Source organism: Marmota marmota, unplaced genomic scaffold (genome assembly GCF_001458135.2).
Source record: "Marmota marmota marmota unplaced genomic scaffold, marMar, whole genome shotgun sequence".
Classification (NCBI taxonomy): Eukaryota; Metazoa; Chordata; class Mammalia; order Rodentia; family Sciuridae; genus Marmota; species Marmota marmota.
In genome coordinates, this window is record NW_026000229.1 from 15,675,989 (window position 1) to 15,698,309 (window position 22,321).

Genomic DNA, 22,321 nt, shown 5'->3' on the forward strand with positions numbered 1-22,321 from the left:
TTGCGGGGCAGTGGGGGTGGGGTGGGCGATTCGGTTATTATCGTTACCTTTAAAGTTTATCGCTTTATGAGGGGAGGAGAAAAAAGAAAAAGGCTTGTGACCTAAAATTGGGTCGCAGAGACAGCTTTTCGTTACCGTGCTTTTAAACGACAGACGTGCCGGACGATTTTTGTTGTTCCAGTGTGCTTTTAATTCAAACGTATGGTTACGCCTAGGAGCCTTAGAGAAGGGTTTTTGTCTTATAGGACAGTTATGTCTTGTTTGCAACAGCAGGACAGGCATCAGGCAACAGGCATGCATTTATTTGAGGAGAAAACGCTTGTCAGCCAGTTAGAGACTCCTGAGGGCAGAAATTGTATTAGTCTGTGAATATGTTATTCTTTAAAATGTATTATACATTAATGAAAAGAATAACCCTAGTATAAAAGAAGCAATCTCATAAAATTACAAGCTCTTATTTGGTGTGTATATAGCCTCATTCTGATTTTGGCCTACCCTCTTCCACCTCTTCCCTCCTTGGGGAAAGGAGACTGAGACACCTGTAAACAGTGTAGCCCAGGTTACAGTAATCTATTGTAGTGCATTTAAGATTATTTTAAAAAGTAGTCTCTGGGGGATATAACATTGAATAATAAGAACTCTTGGGTAAGTTAATTCAGTTTATGTTATAGTAGTTCTGGGATTCTGCTTCTGAAAATTAAAAAGTATACAGAATTCTGAGCTATTTGAACCCTGTTTGAACTTCTAATGAAAGACTGTATTTGGCCTCTTTTATGGGAACTTTGTTTTGGGGAGAAGTAAACATTTTTGGGTAATTTTTAATTCATTTTTACAATTTCCCTTTGAGTCAGAGTTCTCAGTAAGGAGTCCAGAGTAGTATATCAGTATCTGTGATATATGTTACATAATTTTCTTTTTCTGAATGATTAAACACAGACCTACTTCACTGTGGGATTTTATAAGAATGCACTTATTAGAGAAGTTGATTATCTTGACACCAGCCCAATATTGTGAACAAATGAATAAAATTTGCCTTGAGTTTTAAACTGTGTACACAATTTTACATTTTTAAAAATTGGTGAAGCACAGTATAAATTTTCTGTTCATTTAGGAGAGGAAGGAAGCTGATGTGATTTGTTTTGAGCTTTTCCACATGAATTACCACTGGCTTAAATAGTTATTGATTCTTAAGTTTCTGGAACTATTGTCCTGTTTCTGACAACCTAAATAATATTTAGTATAATTGGAAGGATATTTTTTAAAAAGGAACATTTATTAATTCATTAAAAAATAATAAAAATTATGGCAGAGTATTAGGAAAAAACTTATTTTCCTGTTGTGTGATTATTGGTTATGTTATCTTTTATTGTTTGCAGAATTTTTCCAAGCATCATGCTTATTTCAGAAACAGAAATGTTCATTATATTATAATCTTGTGCTTTCTTACTTAAAAGCTCATTCTAAGTGGAAAATGTAAGTTGTTCTAGCAGGAAAATTGACTTGCTATTCTTCTCTAATGTCAGAGACTTTGTGGGACTTTTCTCTTTCAAATCAGAGGTAGAAGAAGAGAATGGCTAAAGTTAAAAATAGTGAATTTTTTTCCTTTCTTATTTGTCTATTTTTTAGTGCCCTAGATTGATTGTTTATTGTCCAGGAGAACTTATGGTAGGGGTTTTTATGGGAGCCTAGTCACATTTACCATAATTTTACTTTGAATTCTAAAAGGCCAGTGTAGCACTTTACATTTAATAACCTATTAATTTACATAGGGTGTTATTATAATAGCAAAAAAATTGAACAGTCAAAATATAGTATGGAAATGGTGAAATTTAAGATAATCTATGTGGTGGATCTGGCTACTAGATATCATTTTAAAAAACATTTACTGACATGAAAAAGTACAATGTTGAGAGGAAAATCATAATATAAAGAAATATAATACTGTTATTTATAACATACCACATGTAAATGTCTAAAAGGCTTGGCAGGAAATACATAAAATATTCACAGTTATTGTCTCTGGGATGACAGGATTAAGGGTAATTTTGCTGTTAATATTTTTTTCTCACTTCTGAACAATTATTACTTTTGGGGTGGGGGGCAGGTACTAGGGATTGAACTCAGGGGCACTCAACTACTGAGCCACATGGCCAGCCCTATTTTGTATTTTATTCAGTGACAGGGTCTCACTGAGTTGCTTAGTGCCTTGCTGTTGCTGAGGCTGGCTTTGAACTCCTGCCTCATCCTACCAAGCAGAGCCGCTGGGATTACAGGCCTGCACCACTGTGCCTGGCCAATTATTACTTTTATAATTACAAAATGACATTAGAATATTTTTTAAGGGTTATGGGGGGAAATACTGAAATTCCAAATAACCATTGTTCCAACAAGGAAACTATCTTATGATTCATTGGTAGCAGAATCAACCCAAAATATGGTGTGTATTTGCAGTACACAATACTAGAAACAGGTGATAATTTAGATAAAGGCATTGCTCTAATTACCAGTACCAACATTGTTTTAGGTTTTACATATGTAGATGTTTTGCACTATTTGCACATTGCTTTTCTCCAACCTTTTCTGTTTGCTTCCTACACCAAACTGTTCTTGTTGACAGTGCCACCTATTGATGAACTTCTCTTCCCAGTCTTTCCTCATTACTTCATCAGTTATTAGGCAATGGTTTTGGGATGTTTATGAGATCCCAATATTTTGCTAGTGACTGAGGATACAAAGGTGAATGAAACATGATTTTAGCTTTCAAACTTTGCCTGAGAATGCTTTTTTTTCTTTATGAGCCATCAGCACACAATGAATACTCTGCTTTTCCAGTTTCACTGCTAATATTAAGGTAGTAGCTTTTCCTGGTGTTCATATCTTCTAGTAACTTCCTTAGTGGGAAAATGTTTTTAGTTCCCAGACAACCAATATAAAAATGAATTTTTGAAACATTACTTGACTTTATGTTGGGGAATCTTGTATTCTGAAAGGCTGTATTTATATTTATCTATGGTTGTTCTTGTTATTTTTTTAAATGTGTGAGACTTTCTTGGTTCCTTTTTCTTACTTCCTTCAGTTGGAAATCATAAACAAGAGAAGAAATAAAAGAGACAAAGTATCCAGAAAAAAGAAAGATATCATGGGAGTTTTTCTATTAGTGCTACCCTTTATTTTCACTAAAAATAGTGAGTCATCAAAATGAATAAGTATACTAAGTAAGAGATAACAATTTCTGGGTCACTTTGCTAAAGTTTTCCCCTTTTGATCAGTATAAAAATTCATTTTCCATATTTATGTTAAAAGTTTATATGCCTATGTAAACTCACAGTTTAACTATTTTTGTTTTTGAGTAAAAGCTGCAGTACTGAGGAGTGAACCCAAGGGTGTTCTACCGCTAAGCTACATCCCCAGACCTTTTAATTTTGTACAGGATTCCTCTTAAGTTCCCAAGGTTGGCCTCAATCTTGTGATCCTCCTGCCTGAGCCTTCCAAGTAGCAGGGATTACAGGCATGGACCACTGTGCCCCGCTTAAATTCCTTAAATTTGTTTTTGTTTTTATTGTAATATTGTTTTGTAGATGAGACATTTTTATTTTTGAAAAACTTTAAAGTAAATTACCAAAATATGTAGTATACACCCATACCCACATATAAAAATGTTAACATTTTCATTTTGGCTTCAGATACATTTTAATATAAAAAAGATCTATGTCATAGTCACCACACTGAATTCTAAAATAGCAGTGTAGAACTTTATACTTCAGTGAAGTTAGACTTTCTTCCCAGTTTCATCTCTCTCCTTCTTCCCTCCCAGTTCATAAACTACATGTATGAACAATATATGGCATTGCTTTGGGTGCTTTTAAAAAGTATTGGCTTTGGAACCATACTTCCTTGTTTTAAATCTTGACTCTGCTACTTAAAAGTTTCATGATGTTAGATAAGTTATTTAATCTTTACATGCTGCAATGTCTTCATCTATCAAATAGGGGTAACAGAATTGTCAATTTCATAAGTTTGTTATAAAAATTAAATAAGTTTATTTGCAAAAGGTGCTCAAAATTGTGCCTGGCACTTTTTTTAATGTGCTGATAAGTTTAAGTAGCTGTTAATATGATTGTATCATAGAATGCACATTTGTTGATATGAATTATTGTTGATACTGTAGGTCCAGTTAATTGATTTTCATTGTTGTGTAGTGTTCCATTGAATTAATATACTCATTTTATTATTTCCCCTATTAATGAGTATTAAATTGTTTTCATTTTTTTTTTTTACCTATTATAAACTTTGCCTCATTAATGTCACCACATCTCTTGAAGCAACATGCCAGAATATCTCTAGGTCATATACTTGGTTGTCATACAGCTGGGTTCTAGGGTAGAAGTATCTTTCCCTTTATATTTATAGGATATTGGCAAGCAATGTCTCTCCATATCCTTGCCAGCAGTTAGTGTTGTCAGACTTTGATTTTTGCCAGTCTGAATGGTATTAAAATGGCATTTCATTTTTGTCTTTTTTTTCATCTTTTAGTATTTTTGGTTATCTCTTCAGTGATTTACACATTTTCTATTGAGCTGCCTTTTTTCTTAATTATAAGATTTTTTTCAGCATAGTTATAAATGTTAGGGAAGCTTGTTTTTATTTGTTTTTTGAGGTCTTCAAATCTCTTGGAACAATTACCAGTGCAGACCTAAGTTATTATAATTTTAAACCTTAATATATTGTTGATAGTGAACTTTCTAATGTGCTTTCTCAAAATAGGTATAGTTATAGTTCTTCTAAGACTGAGGAAGTGTTTCGGGAATGTACTGAAAATATATTTTACCGAAAATTACTTAAAATTTGTTGACTTCAAAATCCAGGTAGAATTTTATTAATATGATCAATATTACTTGTTAGTCCAAAATTCAAGAGGCCTCCTGCTTAGGGGAAAATTTTCTGTTCCTATTGCTTCCTTATTAAGGAATCAAAATGTAAACAGATGAAATGACTGACAGACACTTTTATCCGCAATACTATAAACTTTTAATCAATGGCAAGATGATTTTACATAGTACTCATTGTATTTCTGTTTTTGCTCGGCCCACTATATATGACTGAGAGAACTAAGATGAGCCTGGTTTATTTTGGCTCATGATTTCAGAGATTTCAGTCCTTGGTCAACTGACCCTATTGACTTGGGGCCTGTGCAAAGCAGCACTGTCATAGTGAGGAGTGTGTGGTAGAGCATAGCTGCTCACTTTAGAGTGGCTGGAGAGACAAAGAGGAAGACGAGCCACTGGGGTCTCTAGCTCCTTCAAGGGCACTCCCTCAGTGACCAAATTTTTTCCACTACGTCTTGTAATGCCATGGTCAAGACTTCAACACACTGGCCTTTGGGAGATATTTAAGATCTAAACTATAGCAGATACAGCCACGTATTTTGTGGAATGCCCTTCATTTTGGTTTGTCTGATGTTTTTTTCATCGTTAGACTGGAATTTTGGATTTGGGAAGGACAACCACAGAGATAAAGTGGCAATTTCACTGCATCATTTCAAAGGTAAATACTAGCAATAAGGGCTGTCATTAATATTGCTGGATCATCTTGCTGAATTTCTTTATAATTATTCTTGCTGAATAATTATAAAAAGGTGACTTTTATTAGGTTGGCTTACTCGACCAGAAGCTGGATAGTTCATGATGGCTTCTGCAGGCTGGAGAGCTGGAAGAACCAGTAGTTGCACAGTCCAAGAGGCTGAAGCCCTAGAACAAGAGGGATCAACGGTGCTATCCTAGTCCAAGACCAAAGGCTTCTGGAGAATCACTGGCAGAGTCCACTTTGGAAGAGTGAAGAAACAAGAGTCCCATATCTTCAGATGATCTCAGCAGCAATTGAGAACCATGATGAAGAAGAATCAAGCTTGCGTAGCCTGCTGCTTCCTTGTCTTCCAACTTTTATTCCATCTAAGCCATCATCCTATTGGATGGTGCTGCCTACACTTAGGGAGGGTCTCCATTTTCAGTTGGCTATCCTACATGCCAATCATTCCTAGACACACCCTCACCCACACACCCATAAGCCTTTAATCTTTGACATCTCTTAATCCAATCAAGTTGACAATTCAAATTGACCACTACACTGTAGTAGTACAGGATTCTCTACTGTAAAGTTTTCTCATAGTCTACTTTTTAGAAACAAGTCACCAAGTATAGACCAAACCCTGAGAATTAGGCATTACCTTATTGAGGACTCCTTTAATTTGTAAAATTATTTGTAATTCTATTGAGAAATTTTCCTCCTCTCCCTCATTTATTGTGTTGCTCAATTTGTTTCACCCCTTTCAGATTGGCTCCTGTGACCAACAGGACATAACCCATCATTTTCTTGCATTAAGATGCTCCAGTGCCCGTCTTGTATATTCCCTGCTACAGCCCTAGTATCAGCCTTCTCCTAAGGATCCCATGTTCCTTTTATTGGAGGATGATAGGTTCTGGGTACTAGACATGCTTATTACTATTGGTAGGCCTTCATAGTGCATGGACTTAGAAAATACATGTATGTATATTAACATATATGCTAACAGAACTATTTTTGTTTGTCTACATTTAAGCAGAATATGAGTTCATGCTAACATCTTTGACTAATTCAGTAACACATGGTTTATTCTAGCTTTGTCTCCTTGCTTGCCCATATACCCCCCTCCAAAAACTAGAGACCTGATTCTCACCATCTGACATCCATTTACTTCTTTGTTCAATCCCAAATATACATATATAGCAGAATTATTAATCTGTATCTCTGTGAGAATTGACTTTAACACCTAGAGCAGTATTTATTGTTACAGTTACTTTTGTCTTTAGCCTTAGTGTTTCTAGTCAAAACATTGTTTCCCAAAGATACTTAGGTTAGAACCTTTTCTCCTTATCCTCCATATTTTAATTTTATTTTTATAAATTGGTGTAAATTACATAATAATTACACATAAAACTTTAAAATAGTTTCCTCGCTTAACTATAGGTTCATATGATTTTCTTTTTCTGACTTTTGTGACAAAAGCAGTTCCCTCCATGAAAGTGGTATTTCTTTCTTTTTAAAAATTTTTTATAGTTGTAAATGGACCAAATGCCTTTATTTTATTTGTTGATTTTTATGTGATGCTAAGGATCGAACCCAGTGCCTCACATATGCTGGGCAAGTGTTCTGCTACTGAGCTACAGCCCCAGCCCTGAAAGCAGTATTTCTTGAGGAGGTTTAGTCAGAATAGTATTCCTTTATTTGGTTGTTAGTTTACTTCTTTATATATAGACCAAATTATTGCTTCAGATGTTTTTAGTAGTACATATTGAGATATGCCATTTAGTGGATCAGTAAGACCATTGCAAGTAAACAAATAGAGAATATTATTTGAGAGCTGTATTTTAAAAATATTTTTTAAGTTGTTGATGGGCCTTTATTTTTTACTCATTTTTATGTGGTGCTGAGAACTGAACTATTGCCTCATGCATGCTAGGCAAGTGCTCTATCACTGAGCTACAACCCTGGATTGAGAGCTGTATTCTTTTAATAACTTTTTATGTACTAGCTCATTTAACTCTCCTAAGTAGTCTGTGAATTAAGTACTTCATTATTTTGTCTTATGTGTGTGTGTGTATTTTTTCAGTACTAAGGAGTGAATCCAGGACACACTCCCACTGAGCTACATTTCCAGCTCCCCTTTTATTTTATATCTTTTGAGACAGGGTCTCACTAAGTTACCCAGGCTTGCCTCAAACTTGTGATCTTCCTGCTTCAGCCTCCTCAGTAGTTGGGATTTCAGGCAGGCACCACTGCACCTGACTATTTTGTCCATTTTAAAGATGAGGAAGTTAGACACTTTGTGGTTAAACAATTTATATAAGGTCACACAGCTAGTAAGTGACAGCTACAATGCAGCCAGTCTGATTGTGGAGCCTGCCCTCTTAATCACTTTGATATATTACCTGTAAATAACAAGAAGAGCTCAAAGAGTGGTGAGTGTTATAGAGGGAAACAGGGTGATTGAGAGAATGAAAAAGAGTCCTCAAGAAAGTTGTTAGGGAAGTCCTCTCTTAGGACATAACATTTGACAGATAAGGACTCCCAAGCTGCTGGGATTATAGGTGTGGACCACCTCTTTATTCCATTAACCTTGTGTATGTGTGGTACTGGGGATTTAACCCAATGGCACTTTACTACTGAGCTGCATCCCTAGCTCTTTTTATTTTTTATTTTGAGACAGGGTCTCCCCTAAGTTGCACAGGCTGGCCTGGAACTTGCGATCCTCCTGCCTCAGCCTCCTGAATCCCTGGGATTGCAGGTGTGTGTCATTACACCTGGCTTCCGTTATGTCTTTTAAGTCTCAGTTAAGGCAATACTTCCTCCAGAAATCCTTCTCAGATCTCTGCTCTTTTCTGGATTATGGGATCCCTTCTGGAATAATCTGTTGTTTACTGTGTCATATCTCAAGCACATCAGTTACCTGGCCCTGAGAAGGCACTCGGATGTATCAAAGTCATTGTACTGTCATGTATAACTAATTAAAACAAATAAAAAAATTGTTGAGTGAATTATTGTAATATTGGAGAGGCAGTATAAAATAATTGACTTTGGGGGTTGGGGTTGTGGCTCAATGGCAGAGTGATTGCTTCACATGTGAGGCAATGGGTTCTATCCTCAGCACCACATAAAAATAAGTAAACAAAATAAAGATATTGTGTCTACACATAACTAAAAATTTAAAAAATAGATAAATAAATAAATAATTGGCTGTGGATTCAGACTGTGTACCTGGATTTGCTAATGGATTACCTTTCTTTTCCCCCTCTGTGTACACCTATTTCTTCCCCTATAAAATGGGTATAATGATGCCTTCATAATGTGGTGAAGCTTAAATTTGTTAATACAAATAAAGTATTTTTAAATCCATTAATTTACTTGATGGGGGAGGATTTTTTTATTGGTTCATTTTAATTATGCATAATAGTAGAATTAGTTGTAACATTTGTACATGTGTACAATATAGTAGTATAATTTGATCGATTTTGTTCCACAGTGCTTCCCCCCTTTTTCCCCTCCTTTCTCCCCCTGTTCCCCTTCCTCTATACTACTGGTCTTCTTTCTGTTTTCATGAGACTCCCCTTACCTTTTTCTCTTTTTGGGGGGGTGGATGGGTACTGGGAATTTTAGGTGCTCAACCCCTAAGCCACATCCCCATCCCTTTTATTTATGTAGACAAACAAATATAGTTCTATGTTAGCATATATGTTAATATACATACATGTATTTTCCAATTTTGAGACAGGGTAGTTGCTTAAGGCCTTGCTAAGTTGCTGCTGCTGGTCTTGAATTTGCAGTCCTGCCTTCCGAGTTGTTGGGATTACAGTCGTGTGCTGTTACACCCAGCTCCCCACATTTTTTTCTTTCTTTTTTTTCTCTTTTTAGCTTCTGCACATGAGAGAGAACATGACTCTTGACTTTCTGAGTTTGGCTTATTTTGCTTGACCTAATGCTTTCAAGTTCCGTGTGTTTTCCTGCAAATTACATAATTTAATTCTTTTGCCTGAGTAAAACTCCATCATGTATATATCCCACATTTTCTTTATCCATTCATACATTGATAGACGCCTAGGCTGGTTCAATGGTTTGGCTGTTGTGAAGTGTGCTTCTGTGGACACTGGCGTTCATATATTGCTATAGGATGCTGACTTTAAGTAGATAAAATAGAATAATATCTGGCAGTTAGGAAATGTTTTATTATACCCATAGTTACCCTTAACATATGTTAATTTATATGTCTTTTTCCTCTGTTAATCTTCAAATTAGTGAATGACTGAACAAACAAACTAATCCTGGGTCTTAAAAGATACATTTCTAACTTTTGAGAATATCGTGGCAAGTTAATCATTTTTCTTTTTTTCTAATAGCTCCAATATTTGGTCTCAACATCTTGTCACAAATTTGAGATTGGCATTAATGATAATTAGCATTTCTTATTTATACTGTATAATTAGTTGCTTATTTAAAATTCAATATAGTTTTTTAGTAGTACTTTTTTTTGTTTCTTTTTTTTTTTTTAATCTTTATTTTCTTTATTTTTATGTGGTCCTGAGGATCGAACCCAGGGCCTCGCATGTGCTGAGCGAGTGCCCTACCGCTGAGCCACAACCCCAGCCCTAGTAGTACTTCTTAAGTTATTGGCATGTCCTTTGCTTACTCTTATGCTTCAGTTAGTCTGTACTGTTTGAAACCAGAGTTTCTCTGCTTCTGTTGGCAGGTGGGGTCTGCACAAGCTGCAGGCCTCTGCAGCCGAGAAATTTGTTGCAGCTCTTAATGGCAGGCCGCGCCTTTCACTGTTGCAGCAGACCCCAGCAGCTCACCATCAATTTCTTCTTCTTTCTTGGTTCTTGTCTCATAAATTCAAAGAATGAAATCCACAGACTGGGATGAGTAAGTGTGAGAGCAGTATTTATTCACGAGTATAAAATCAGAATCCTGCAGTGTGAGAGGGGAACCTGACAAGGGTTGCCAGTCTCAATTTATATAGCACTCCAGTGGATGCTGTTAGTCTAGATTTATGCTAATCAGGATTTGAAAAAGGTCCCAATGCTATTGGTCTAAAATTATACTAATTAGGGTTTGGACAAGTACTAATGTTTTTGATTAGCTGTGAATTCCATTCTGTTTTCTCCCCACTTCTTGGAAAGCCAGAAGTTGAAGTCAGTGAATCCAGCATGCTTGGTGAGGGGTCTGGAGCTGCAGTGCTGCACAGAGCATGTTTCTTCAGCAGGCATCCACACTGGGTGCAGGCTGGGCTGCTGTGATGTGACAGATTGGCTTGCCCTGGGTCACTTGTGCTTGTGCTTCATCCTGCGTACATGATGCTTCATCCTGCCTAGACTGCTGCTGTGCCACTTCACTGCTCTACTTTTTGGCAAGGACTAGTGGGCTGGCTGCATGGCTTGGTGACCAGGAAGCCATCTGACTAGCGTTTAACCAGTCTTTCCCAGTATGGATTAAGGTGGGAGGGGTGTAGCTATGCTAAGATTGTGCTTTTTATTTGTGAGATGAATTGAAGCAAGGAGAAAAATGTTGAACAAGGGGACAGAATGGGGAATTTGTAGAACTTCCTAACTACTTCTGAGTCAGACTTACACATTATCCCTTCTTTCTTTGGTATAAAATAAATTCTTATAAGATTGGACAATTATTTTTTTTTTTGAGAATTTTTTTTTTTTAATATTTATTTTTTTAGTTCTCGGCGGACACAGCTTCTTTGTTTGTATGTGGTGCTGAGGATCGAACCCAGGCCGCAAGCATGCCACACGAGCGCGCTACCGCTTGAGCCACCTCCCCAGCCCAAGATTGGACAATTATAATCAAATGTAATTTCAGTAAGCACTTTCTAGAGGCATATTATAAGTCATTAGAAATTACTGACGCCTCTTCCTTTTTCCATTATTGTAAACAATTAAGACTTGCTTACTTAAAATCTTTTTATGACAATTACTGTTTAATTTTTCATAAAATTATGAAATTAAGATTTTTTGTGTGAAATAACAGAACTTTCAATGGTTTTATATAGTAACAAAGAACTTATTTCATCCCCAGTCCCTATATGATTATTGTGAAAGCTTTAAAAATCTCTCCCATTTTCAAGTGAAAGCCAGTTTGGGTAGTCTTTTAGCTTCTGCATAGTGAATTTGAAGTTTGAGTCATGTTATATTATGAATACATGTATATTTAACTTTATATTAATAACATTATTAATATATCTTTTTTTAAATTTAGCAAATATTTGCTGACTGCTGTCTGCTAGGGACTGTTCTAAAACATATATTTACAGCTAGAGATATAAAATTGCCTAATCCCAAAGAATTTATAATGTAGTTGAGAAGAGTAGATGTCCAAAGAAATAATTACATATAAAAGATATGTGCAGGATACTTATGAAACATAAGACATACCTCACAGAACTGAAAAACAAAAACAAAACCAGTCCTAAAATTTATTTGGAAGAATAAAAGACCCAGAATAGCCTAAAATTCATTTGGAAGGATAAAAGACCCAGAATAGCCAAACCAATCTAAGTCAAAAAAACAATACTGGAAATATCACAATAATACAGAGCTGTAGTAGCAAAAACTTCATGGTACGGGCATAAAAATAGACACATAGACTTATGGTGCAGAATAGAAGGCACAGAGACAAATCCACACATGTATGGTCAACTAATCTTTGACAAAGGTATCAAAAATATGCATTGGAGAAAGGACAGCCTTTTAACAATACATGCTGGGAAAACTGGTTATCCCTATATAGAACAATGAAACAAGACCCTTTCCTCTCACCCTGCACAAAAATTAACTCAAAATGGATCAAAGACCTCGGAATCAGACCAGAAACTACAACTCCTAGAAGAAAACGTATGTTCAACACTCTAGGACATAGGCACAAGCAATGATTTTCTCAGTAGGACCCCCTAAAGCTCAGGGAATAATGCTCAGTTAATAAATGGGATGTCATCAAATTAAAAAGCTTCTGTACAACAAAGGAAACAATGTGAAGAGAGAACCTACAGAATGAGAGAAAATCTTTAATGGCTACTTTTCTGACAAGGTTAATATCTAGAATATATGAAGAACTCAAAAATCTGGGACTGGAGTTATAGCTCAGTGGTAGAGCGCTTGTGTGAGGCCCTGGGTTTGATCCTTAGCACCACATATAAATAAATAAATAATAAAAAGATCCATTGTCAACTAAAAGAAGTAATAGCCCAAAACCAAACAACCCAGTTAATAAATTCACAATTAAATTAAACAGATACTTCTCAAAACAAGAAATAGAAATGGCCAACAAATATGTGAAAAATGTTAAATATCATTAGCAATTAGAGAAACGCAAATTAAAACTATGATATCACCCAGCTATAATATTTCTTGATATTTATCCTAAAGAATTAAAGTTATCATACTGTAGTGATATGTGCATACCCATATTTATAGCAGCACAATTCACATTAGCCAAACTATGGAACGAGCTTAGGTGTTCCATCAACAGATGAATGGATAAAGAAAATGTGGTATAAATACACCATGGAGTTTTTATTCAGCCATAAAGAAAATTGAAATTATTTCATTTGCAATAAAACAGATGGAACTGGAGACCATTATGTTAAGCAAAATAAGCCAAACTCAGAAGGTCAAGGGTTGCATGTTTTGTCTCATATGTGGAAGCTAGAGGGGGAAAAGGAAAAGAAAGATGTATGTGTGGCAGGGTGGGGATCTAATGAAAATCACAAGGAGATCCATTGAGTAAAGGGATGGGGGTGGAAAGAGGTAAGTGCTGAGAAGTGATATGACCAAATTATGTTGTTATATTGTGTGCATCCATAAGTATGTAACAACAAATACCATCATTGTGTACAACTATACTCACCAATAAAAAAAGAAAATAGAATGGCAGCCTCTCAAGGGGAAAGAAGTTGTGGAAAACTTGCAAGAATAAGTCTTAAGTATTTCATAGGGCTGGCCATTTGAATAGGAGGACATGAATTGCAAAGGTACTATAGAGTTGTGTAAAAAGAGGACTTCAGTATGGTTAATGGCAATTTTTGTATTATTCAACTTAATGAAACTGAAATTAAAATATTTTTTCAAATGTGTCCGCATGGCAGTAAATATGAACTTTTTTTAAAATAAAAACTGTAGATTATAAAATATTCAAATTATTTGTTCTGTAACCTTCATGTCACTCTTGAGAGTGAGATGTTATTGATCACTTCCTTTCAAACTCCTTTATCAAAATTTTTGAGTTTTGTTTGGTTGGTATGTTAGTTTCCTTTCTGCTCATTTTTCCTGTTTAAGCATAGACCTTCATAGAGTAGATGACAGAAAATGATAGAGCTTGTAAAACTTAAAAAGAGCATAATTTTATAAAAGCAAATAGTGAAAATGATTGAGGTAAATCTCTAACATGACTGATGTCAACACTAAAATTTTATAATTTTAGAGAAAAGAGCATGTATAGGTTATTTTGTAAAATATTATTTTATATAATTTTTCCCCTGTAGAATTGTACCTACCATTAAGCAAAACCCATGTAAGCAATTGGCAGGATGCTTTGTGCTTCACTGCTTTGTTCACCTGATTAACACCTTTACTTCCCTTTTCAATTCTTTTATCCACTCATTCATGATTCCTACTCCACCCCATCACAAATAACCAACCAACCAAATAAAAAATCCCCCTAAAAGTCCAGGTTGACTATTCTGAGAAGTGACTGAAGTGAGGAGAGAAGAGAGGTACTTGTGGCCAGTTTTGTGGTGGTGATAGGGTGTGTTTATATATGTGTGTTTCAGGCATGAGGTTTATGTTCAAATAGCAAACTCAAAATCATCACCATTGTCACCAAGATCACATGTAGGGACTTTCTTGCTGTTTTACAAATCCATCAGTCTTCCTTTCTTCACTTCAATTGCTTAAATATGTCTCCCCCATATTTTTATTTGACATATATTCAAGTGTGCTTTTTAAAAAAATTTTGTTGATAGACCTTTATTGTATTTATTTGTATGTGGTGCAGAGAATCAAACCCAGTGCCTCACACGTACCAGTTAATGAGCCACAGCCACAGCCCCTCGAATGTGCTTTTAATAGTATATCGGGAGGGCTGGGGTTGTGGCTCAGCGGTAGAGCACTCGCCTTACACATGTGAGACCCTGGGTTCGATCTTCAGCACCACATAAAAATAAACAAAATAAAGATACTGTGTCCATGTATAACTAAAAAAAAATTTTTTAATAGTATATAGGGAAAGGGTGATGAACAGAGAAAAAGAAAGATATGCTTTTGTGCTTGTTCTTTTTTTTTTGGAACACCCTCCCACCTCTCCTCTATCATCCTATTCATATTGCAGGGTTTAGATTGTTTCTGTTTTTTGATTCCTCAAGCCTGAGCTTTTGTGTTCTTTGCTTTTCTTTGATTACTCCTGTTAAGAGCTTAAACATTATCATACTGATTATTTACTTCTCTTTTCTTTAAATATATTTTTAGTTGTAGATGGACACAATATCTTTAGTTTGTTTATTTATTTAGTTTGTTTATGTGGGCTAAGGGTCAAACCTGGTGCCTTACACGTTCTAGGCAAGCATTCTGCCACTGAGCCATAACCCCAGCCCTTACTGGTCTTTTCTATTAAACTCCTGTAAGATAAAATCATGGCTCAGTTTGTCTTTGTATTGCCATTGTCTACTACAGAGGCTGGCGTACCATAGGGGTATCATTTCTAGATCCTTGGTTGCAAACAAGAGTCAACTCTGGTTAGCTGAAGCAAAAGAGAAAGGATTTTTTTTTTTTTGAAGGGAATTGGTTATTCCACAGAAATGACTTGAAGATTGGAGAGCCAGACTCAGACAAATAGGAGATGGACAAACCTTAGAACTAGACCATAGCCAAAGTAATAACCATAGGGATAGTCTTTTCCCGTCGAAGACACCATTGATGCCACTGGATGCCATTTGCCTTTTGGGGGGTGCTGTATGTCACTGACCTAAGAATGAATTATTTCTTATTGATAAATAGCAGAAAGTAATTTCCCATTGTCTTGAATGCTCGAAGTCCAAGATCCGAGTTCCTGAGTGGTCAAAGCCTTCTTTTGTTGTGGCAGAATGGCAATTTCTTATTGTGGATCCTCCCATGGCAGAAAGAGCCCTAAGAATGAATGAATGGGTGGATGGATGGATTTATTTTAAGCACTCTACCACTGAGCTACATCCCCAGCCCAGAAAGAATTTACAATTCTTTGTGACTTTAAATTTAAATTCTGTGTGAATGCATTTAAGTGACCAGTCTGTGTGCCTCCTCAAGCAAGGAGAGCAGGTATCTGGCCTTTTTAGCTTCATGATGGACTCTAAAATCTAGCTTTTTAAACACATGTGTTGGATTCTATATAGAGAGGGGGAGCTAACTCAATTGCTAGACAATAAAATATAAAACTGACATATGCCCATTTCCATAAACACCCATTTAACAATTATCAGGTGAACAAATGAGAGAACCAGTTATGATTTCCTATCTCTAAACTTTCATATCACTAAGCATTGAACTGATTGTGGTACCAGTAATGTAACTCAAAACAGTTTAGTACCATACCTTAAAAAAATCAAAAGATAAGGGGTTGGGGTTGTGGCTCAGTGGTAGAGTGCTTGCTTGCCTAGCATGTGTGAGGTACTGGGTTGGATTCTCAGCACCACATAAAAATAAATAAATAAAATAAAGGCATTGTGTTCATCTATAACTAAAAATATATATTTAAAAAAAAACAAAAGATAACAGCATTAGAAAAAATTTTTGTTTTTAAAATTTGTACCACATCATTTAATTATTTAAATCAAATTATTTGAATTAAATTTTAACTTTTTTTAGCCCCCCCCCCCACGTAAGCACAAGCTTATTTGCTTATCTGATAATCTAACACTGGATGGAACTAGGATTTGATTGCAGAACATATAACTGCTATACCTCAGTACTTTTTACAGTTTATGTGGTTGCATCCAGCAATTAAAAAAAAAAAAGAACAACAAAACAACATTTTAGACAGCTCAAAGGAATGTTTCTGCTAACTAAAAATGATAGAGGTGTTTATTTCTAAGGCATTGTTTTCATCAAGTATGAGGTCTTACAACCACTTTGGAAAAACTTTTTTTGTTGTTGTCTACCAAAGCTGAATGTTCATATATCCCATATGGTAGCAATTTCATTCTTAGTATTTTTTTTAATGCATGTGCTTGTGTATCAAAGGACGTGTAAAATGCTTTATGTGTGACTTTGGAATCAAGCCAGGTGTCTATTAATAGAGTGGATAAATAAAATTGTATATATTTAAAATGAAAAACTATATACAGAAACCAAAGTGAACAAACTATTTCTAGGAGTTTGAATATGGCAGAATCTCAAAAACATTGTGAAGTGAAAAAAGCTAGACCAGAAAGTGTGTGCTGTATGAGTTTTTCATTTATATGAAATTTAGAGATAAAACTAGTATTACAATTCAAGACAGTGGTTCTCTTTGGGAAGGTTGGAGGGAGATTCCTGTTACTAGTTAATACTCTGTTTTTTGACCTGGGTGGTGTTTATCATGGATAGTATGGCCACTTTGTGATAATTCCTGGAACTGTACTCCTTTCTATATGTGTTATACTTAAAAGGGGGGCACAGTGGTCTGTACCTATAATCCCAGCAACTCTAGAGTTTGAGATAGGAGGACTGCAAGTTTGAGGCCAGCCTAGGCAATTTAGTGATACCCTGTCTCAAAATAAAAGGGGCAGGGGGTGTAGCTCAGTGGTAGAGTGTCCCTGGAATCAATTCCCAGAACTGCAAAAAAAGAAAGGGAAAAAAAATCTAAAACAAAAACAGAAAGCCCTGTACTTGTATATGGACTATCTGGGGGAGTGAGCATGGCTAAGTGAACCCCTCAAGTTGTATGCAAAGTTTTATCTAAACATCTCTGTGTATTTTAGGGGAGAAAAGTTTCTCTAAAATTAATTAGATCTTTGAAGAGAGTCATGACCCCAAAACAACTAAGAGCCCATGTAACCAAGTTCTGTATATTCATAAAAATTATTAATATAAATATTTATTATGGATAGCTTCTTTTTACAATAAGATAAATTCTTGCCTCTAAGACTAGACCCTCTGTGGTTTGGATCCTATTCCCCCACACTTTCTCAAGGTTTTTGCTTTAAAATCATCTTCCCAGTCATCTTCTTTCTCACCTTCATTCTAATTTTCTCTCTCTACTGAATGGTTGCCATTGGCATACCTCCCTTAATTTTCATTCATTGTTTTAAAAGCCCTCTGTTGATTCCATATCTTCTACCAGTTACCATTGCATTTCTTTGCTCCCTTTTATATCAAAACTCCTCCAAAGGATTACTTATAATTCCTCACCTCCAGTTGTCTCTTTAGCTTATTCCAGTTGGAGTTTCCTTTATATTAACACTTAACTAGCTCTTCTCAAGGTCATGCTGATTTGAGTTTTGCTAAAATAGTTAAAAAGTAGTTAGTACCTCTTTGTGGGGAAGTAGGGTGAGTGTGCCTCTGCTATAAAGAATTGATTTGATCATGTTTCTCATTTTTTGCTGTACTTCAGTCTTTGACTTATTCAGGATCCTCTTTAATTTCATTTTTCTTTATCTACTCATCTTCATTCCCATTCTTTTTGCTTCATTTGTTTTAATATGTTCTATATATTATCCTGAATATATCTTTGAAAACAAAGGTGCTATTTTGGGCATATATTTTTAGTCTATACATTGCTGTGTTGCCACAGATTCCTTTATTTTTTACTATATTCACCCAAGACTAAATTTAAAGAATTTATCTATGTTTCTGTTTTTATCTATTTCTTTTCTTTTTATATACCTTTATTTCACTTATTTTTTTTTATGTGGTGCTGAGGATCAAACCCAGGGTCTCGCACATGCGAGGCGAGCGCTCTTGCTGAGCCACAACCCCAGACCCCTGTAAATATCTATTTCATTGTGGTATTTAATCTTATCTTCCACATTTAAAAATTATTCCTTTTGGTATGACACTTTGTTTTTTTTTTAATTTGCTATTTTAAAAATTTGTTCTTTTTAGTTATACATGACATTAGAATGTATTTTGACATATCATACATACATGAAGTATAACTTCCCATTTTTATGATTGTACATGATGTGAGTTAAACTGGTCGTGTGTTCATACATGAACATAGGAAAGTTATGTCCAGTTCATTCTACTGTCTTTCCCATTCCCATCCTCTCTCCCTTCTCCCTGTTTCCCCTGTCCAATCCAGTGAACTTCCACTTGTCCCTCCCCCCACCTATTGTGAGTCAGCATCCGCAAATCAGAGAGAACATTGATTTTATGGGATTATTTCACTTAGCATGATAGCCTCCAGTGCCATCCACTTGCCAACACATGTCATAATTTCATTTTTTGTGGCTGATTAATATTCCATTGTGTATATGTACCACATTTTCCTTATCCATTCATCTGTTGAAGGGCACCTAGGTTGGTTCCATAGTTTATTATTGTGAATGGAGCTGCTATGAACACTGATGTGGCCGCATCACTATAGTATGCTGATTTTAAGTCCTTTGGTTATATGCCAAAGAGTGGGATAATTGGGTCAAATGGTGGTTCCATTCTGAGGAATCTCTATACTGCTTTCCAAGTGATCACACCAATTTGCAGTCCCACCAGCAATGTATCAGTGAACCTTTTTGTCCACACCCTCACCAACATTTACTGTTATTTGTATTCTTGATAATTGCCATTCTGACTGGAGTGAGATGAAATCTCAGTGTAGTTTTAATTTGCATTTCTCTAATTGCTAGTGTGTCGAACATTTTTTCATATATCGTTGACCATTCATATTTCTTCTTCTGTGAAGTGTGTATTCAGTTCCTTTGCCCATTTGTTGTTTGAGTTACTTATTTATTTTTTGTTCAGTTTTTTGAGTTCTTTATATATCTTGGAGATTAATGCTTTATCTGAGGTGCAGGTGGCAAAGATTTTCTCCTGTTCTGTAGGCTATCTCTTCAGGTTCTTGATTGTTTTCTTTGCTGACACTTTGGTTTTTTCCATTCATGCATTCAACAAATAAATGGGTTATACAGTAGTAAATATAACAGAAAAATCCCTACCCTCATGGAATTTACAATCTTGTGGAAAGAAAGAAAAAACAAATAATTAAATAAAATATATAGTATGTTAGACGCTGAAAATGCTAAGTTTAGAAAATTAAAACAAGGCAGGAGAGAATATGGCATAAACATCCCAGGTTCAAATTTACACCCTTCCTGGTGAATTTATAGGGTATAAGTATGTCTGCGGTGGGGAAATAGCTTTGGGCCTGAAGGAGAGTTGCCAAAGAAATAGTTATGTTTTGGCCAGGCATGGTGGCACTTACCTGTAATCCTAGCAGCTCAGGAGACTGAGGCAGGAGGATTGAAGGTTGAAGCCAGCCTCAGCAACTTAGCAAGACCGAGTTTCAAAATAAAATATTAAAGGGCCTGGAGATGTGGATCAGTGGGGATGTGGTTGAACCCTTGGGTTCAATCCCTGGTACCAAAAAAGAAAAAGAAAGAATTCTGTTTTGGCTAATAGATATTTATATAGCATTATTAGGTAGGTATTTTGGATCTCAGTGATAGGACATGGCAGGTGAGAAATTTGAGAACAATCAGCATTTAGTGGAACTAGTACATTGGAGGTTGGTTTGATGCTGAAAATAGGTTAAGGGAGTTTAAAGAATAGGAGAAACATTTTGTTAGTGCTAGTCTGGTCATAAGAATATTTAGAGAGCAAGGTGTCATCCAGCCTCACTAAGCTGATCTGCTTGTCTTTGTCACTTCTGGGACACTGTTTCAGCTTTTGTGGAATATTCTACATGGTATAGTAGCAAGAAATTTGGGATAAGAAATTTCAGGCCCTGCTCTGCTGCTGCTGAATTGTGCTACTTTGGATAAGTCAAATTAGCCTTCCTAGGGACTGGGGATATGGTTCAGGTGGTAGCACACTTGCCTGGCATTCGTGAGGCACTGGGTTCGATCCTCAGCACCACATAAAAATAAAAAAAATTAAGATGTAAAAAAAAAATTAGCCTTCCTAACTTTAATTTCTTCATCAACAAAATCAGATTGAACCAAAAGATTTTTGAGGTCCCTTTCTACTCTGAAATTCTGTGAATCTCTTAATGAAATTCAGTTGTAAATAATCTTTAATAGTTTGTTGAAAACACTTTTTTCTGCTACTTTTAATTTTTAAATTTTTTTTGAATTTTTTATTTTGTATTTTTGAATTTTGTATTTTTGAATTAAGAAAACTTCTTTTTTCCCCATATCTTTATTATTTATTTAGTCAGTTTTAATGTGGGGCTGAAGATCAAACCCAGTGCCTCACATGTGCTAGGCAAGGGCTCTACCACTGAGCCACAACCCCAGCCCTGAATTTTTTAAAATTGAAATTAAAAACTACATATTTGTGGAGTACCATGTGGTATTTCAATATATTTATACATTTTACACTTATTTATTTGGTACCAGGAATTGAACCCAGAGACGCTTAACCACTGAGCCACATACCCAGCCCTTTTTTATATTTTATTTAGAGACAGGGTCCCGCTAAGTTGCCTTGTTATGTTGCTGAGGCTGACTTTGAATTACTATCCTCCTACCTCAGTGTCCCAAGTTGCTATTTATACATTTTATAATGTTTAAATAAGGGTAAGTGTATCTGTCTCCTCCAGTATTTATCATTCTTTTGTGGTGAAACATTTAAAATCCCTTCTCCCTTTTTTTTGAAATGTATAGTGTGTCATCATTATCTATAGTCACTCTACTATTCAGTAAACACCAGAATTTTTTTCTCAGTCTTTTTTTTAATTTGTTCTAATTACTTATACATGACAGTGGAATGCATTTTGTTGCACCATGCATAAATGGAGTATAACTTGTCATTTGTCTGATTGTACATGATGTAGAGTTACACAGGTCATGCAATCATATATGCACCTAGGGTAATAATGTTCGATTCCTTCTACTTTTATTCCTACTCCCATGCCCCCTCCTCTCCCTTCACTCCCTTCTATCCAGTCCAAAATACTTCTATTCACCCTCTCCCTTATTGTGAATTAACATCTGCACATCAGAGAAAACATTCGGCCTTGGTTCTTTGGGATTGCCTTATTTTGCTTAGTATGATATTCTCCAGCTCCATTCGTTTACTGGCAAATGCCATAATTTCATTTTTCTTTAAGTCTGAGTAATATTCCATTGTGTATATATATTCACATTTTCTTTATCCATTCATCTGTTGAAGGGCATCTAGGTTGGTTCCCTAGTTTATCTATTGTCAATTGAGCTGCTATAAACATTGATGTGGCTGCATCATTGTAGTATGCTGATTTTAGGTCCTTTGGGTATAAACCTAAGAGTGGGATGACTAGATCAAATGGTGAGAACACCAGAACTTATTTCTCAAGCCATCTAACTTTAACTTAGTGCCTGTTGGCCAACCTTTTCCCATCCCTCTATCACCCCTATTCTTCCCAGCCTTTGGTAACCACTATTCTACTCTCGAAATCAAAATAGAATTAGTTGGAAAGAGTAAAACCAGTTTTAAGTACTTTTTAGAAAAATTCTAATTCACAGTACCATTAATATTGTCAGTAGTGCTCACTTCCCTAAGTAACACCAGCATTGTTTAATGTCTTTTTTTTTTAGTTATAGATGGTACCTTTATTATATTTTTTATTTTTATATGGTGCTAAG

At 35.6% G+C, this 22,321-nt stretch overlaps 1 protein-coding gene across 8 annotated transcripts in view; it reads left to right on the forward strand.

Annotated features, from left to right (window-relative positions):
* The window catches only part of Dennd4a (DENN domain containing 4A), a 126,204-nt gene that overhangs the window by 15,755 nt on the left and 88,128 nt on the right, over nucleotides 1-22,321 (forward strand). The gene's annotated exons all lie outside the window — the stretch shown is intronic.